The sequence below is a fragment of the Panicum virgatum genome, chromosome 6K (assembly GCF_016808335.1).
Source record: "Panicum virgatum strain AP13 chromosome 6K, P.virgatum_v5, whole genome shotgun sequence".
Classification (NCBI taxonomy): Eukaryota; Viridiplantae; Streptophyta; class Magnoliopsida; order Poales; family Poaceae; genus Panicum; species Panicum virgatum.
The window spans coordinates 29713000-29716694 of record NC_053141.1 but is presented as its reverse complement, the minus strand read 5'-3'; the positions used below and the strand labels follow the sequence as shown (position 1 = coordinate 29716694).

General features: G+C 43.9%; 1 long non-coding RNA gene across 1 annotated transcript; it reads left to right on the top strand.

The window, feature by feature from the left end:
* Positions 1–600: 600 nt before the first annotated feature.
* On the top strand, positions 601–2280 carry LOC120639161. The gene is made up of 4 exons (XR_005661301.1): positions 601–1043; positions 1108–1259; positions 1335–1596; positions 1685–2280. It is a non-coding gene; the product is annotated as an uncharacterized LOC120639161 (long non-coding RNA).
* Positions 2281–3695: the final 1415 nt, after the last annotated feature.

Sequence of the window (3695 nt, the reverse complement as noted above, 5' to 3'; positions counted from 1 at the left end):
AGGACCCTACTAGGTACACCCAGTTCAGAATTTCACATGATGATCTGAAGCATCGGGTGAATAGACTACTAAAGAATGTAGCCGGGGAGGCCAAGATTGGAGGAACCTTCAGAGCAAGAAGGCGCCCTCGGGAGGTATCTTTGAGTAGTTTCATTGTAGCGAGTAGTGAATACTTGTAATTTCCAATAGTAGCATTAAACTGGGACTTTTCGTGCAGAATAACCTTAAACGTTATCAGAGTAGGACTCCTCTTTCTGACATTGTGCCTGCCGTAGAAGCAGATTCTAAGTGTGCATCTGAAAGCTCTGCTTTTTATTCTTGATGTTTCGAATCCTTTATCTGAATCTGATCAATATGATATTTGTTCGCTTAATAGGTCCTTCTGGTGGTAATGGCGAAGATGGGAGCCGAACCGTATCCGCGCAGCTCGATGGGGTGGATGGCGAGCCCCAAGTCGAGTCGTCAGAGACTCGGGAGCGAAGGACATCATTGGCTGGCGGTGATGATATGTAAGTGTACCTCTTCATCTTGGGTATAACCGGATGGTTGGTTAATTTAACTTCTTTTTAGGCCCCGCTCTCCACCACAGAAATGCACACGGAGCACAACTGCCAGCCCTGCTGTATCCACCCAATCTGGTCTCGGGAGCAGTGCAACGACTGACTCTGCTGAGGTGTCCAAGGAGTAGGACCAGTTGGGGACAATTATTGTTCCCAAACTAAGCCGAAAAAAATGTCCGTGAAGAAGTCCAGTTAGTAAGTGTATCTTTCCTGACTTAATCCTTGCGATTCTTTTGTTGATTTGTTGTCCTCTGGCTCTTGACTTGCCGTGTAGCAAACCCGCCGACTTTGGAGTCGTGGGTCTGGGAGATCCCCAGACCAACAAACCAGTCAATGATATCCCCCAAGTACTGCCGGATCCTCAGATTACTGTGATCCAAATAGATGCAGCAGTCGAGGATTCTTCTGCTAACAAAGCAGGGGCTACTTCTGCGGGAGTGGAGAAAGAGATCGCGGAGGAAAAGATCTCCATTGCCGATGCTGGTAAGAACTTGTAGTTGGTCTCGTAAAGTAGTCGATCTGTTCCTTGACTCCATGGATCTTGCAGATGTAGAATCGGAGGATCTGTCAAAAGGTTCTGGGGCCGTCCCCAACGTCGACCAGTTGATGCAGGAGAAGCTGCAAGAAGAAACAGAAAAGTCGACGGAGGGAGTAGCTTTTCTTGCATCGGAAATCTTGGATAATCAGAATATTTTGACTGTAAGTCATCAAACAGTCGAGTACTTATCTTTACTATCAAGTAGTTTTGCGCTTGTAATAAGTCCTCTTTGGCAGGAACTGGCCAAACAAGTCGTCGACCAAGCTTAGCGGCTTCAACTAGATGGTGAGAGCTTGCGACTTTCGACTGATCAGGAACAACAGCTCTAGAAGATCGCAGCTCTTGAAAAAGCTTTCGAAGAGCTGAAGGCCGAGCACAAGCAGCAAGTCGATCTCCTGCAGTCCAGAATTGATATTCTGGGGAAAGATAAAGCTGCCCTCGAAGAGAGGAGCAACAAGCTGCAGGAGAAAAACAAAAATTTGGCCAAGGAGAAGAAAGGTGATCACTCTCCCATTGAACCCATAGTAGTCGTCGTCCCCTTGCTTCATTTTGCATCGATACTTATGATCGTCTTTTATTCACATAGAACTCAAAAGCTTGTTAGTAAAAAGAGATAAACTGGTGATTGATCTGACGAATATTATGTACCGTCACGCACATGCTGTGGAGAAGCTGACAAAGATCCAGGCTGATTTCGACAAACAACTTCTCGCAAATATGAAGCAAATCAAGGATTTGGCCGCTGACCGGGACCTGATGGCTAAACAAGTAAACGATCTCGAGGCAGCAGCTCAAGCAGTTGTCGAGATGGTTGAAGAAACGGTCCTGGTGACAAGACTGGTGGAATGTCTCTGTGGAGCTCCCTAGAGGATTTCCAACTTTCTTTCTGATACATTTAGGCAATATTTAGGTCATGCCTTAGGATTAGTGAAGTCTTTCTGGCCTGTAGGAAACTTGGCCCTTATCGGTGATGGGATGGCAGATGGCTATTCAGAGGAGAAATTCTCTAAATATGTTGAGGAAATGAAACCTGTCGCCAATAAGGTTATCATTGCTATGGAGCAGCCCTCAAGTGGAGAGGCTTAAACACTTGCTATGCTTGTATGATCTATATATGATGTTGAAGCAAAACATGATGTGATGGTTGTAAGTAAATTACTCGACTTATCTTTGTAGTAGTTACTCTTGCGAGTTAAGACTTGGTCGAGTGATCGCCGGGCACAAAGCTTGTTGTTTTCTGCTTTGGGCCATCAATTTGGCGTTTGTCGAGTACCGTAGTAGTCGAAGGGTTGATATTATCAGACAAATGTAGGATTACCTACCCTGATTTCACTAACCACCGAATGGTTTAGCGCTCTGGTAGTGTAATAAAAAAGATAAGATTGCCTACTTGATTTCATTAAAACTCCTAAGAGTTTTAGCGCTTTGTAGTACAATTAAGTAGAGAATATTGCCTACTTGATTTCACTAGACTCCTAAGAGTGTAGCGCTCTGTAGTACAATCGAGTAGATAAGATTGCTTACTTGATTTCACTAGACTCCTAAGAGTGTAGCGCTCTGTAGTACAATCGAGTAGATAAGATTGCCTACTTGATTTCACTAGACTCCTAAGAGTGTAGAGCTCTATAGTGCAATCCGATAACTTGAAGACGATAATTCCACCATGAAAGCATAAAGCACTGAATGATTGTATGAACTTCCCACAATTCTAATATAGTTCGGGGGTTGAACCTAACTTGGGTTGTTCCAACCTAGTCCTTCCTGCAAAAAGACCGGGGGTTGACCCTGATTTGGTTTGACCCAACCGACTAATTTTGCAAGCTTGTACAAAAGTGCCTGATCCTTGCAGACTTCAGTAGTTCGGGGGTTGAACCAAACTCGGGTTGACCCAACCTAGTCTTTCCTACAGAAAGACTGGGGGTTGACCCTGAATTGGTTTGACCCAACCGACTATTTGTAAATGGATACAAAAAGTACTCGATCTTTTTTTTTGAGTGAAAAGACTGTGGGGGGAGTTCCCCACAGTAGATTTTATATAAAAGGAAAGGAGAGGTTATACACAGTTCATACTTATAGGGGAGGGTAGGGGGTTAGAAAGTACAAACAAAAAGGGTTACAGAATTAGGTGATTGATTCTAGCCATTGAATAATACTAAGCCGTTTATCCTCCCTAACTCTCACGAGTTGAAGGTAGACTTGCTCTCGAAATTTTTTTACCTAGAGTCAAAAAGTTAGGACACCATTGTCAAAGATCTTGAAGTTGCGTAGGTTCAAAATTTCCCATGCAGCAAAGACAAAAATTTCCATGCAGAAAGGTAACCCAATCCTGCTGAGCTCAAGCAGAACATGAGCATAGAGAGGTTGTGTCATGTCCCACTGGAAATCAGGCTTATTCCAACAGGCTGTAGCGAAAGGGCAAGTGAAGAACAGATGATCCAAGTCCTCTACACTGTCAGTTGAGCAGAGAACACCTAAAGGAGTTCGGCTGAACATTGAAGTGTCTTCGGATTAACATATGCCTCATGTTGAGTCGATCCACAAACAAGAGACAAGCAAAGAATTTTAACTGTGCTGCATTTTGATTTCCAATGCTTTGT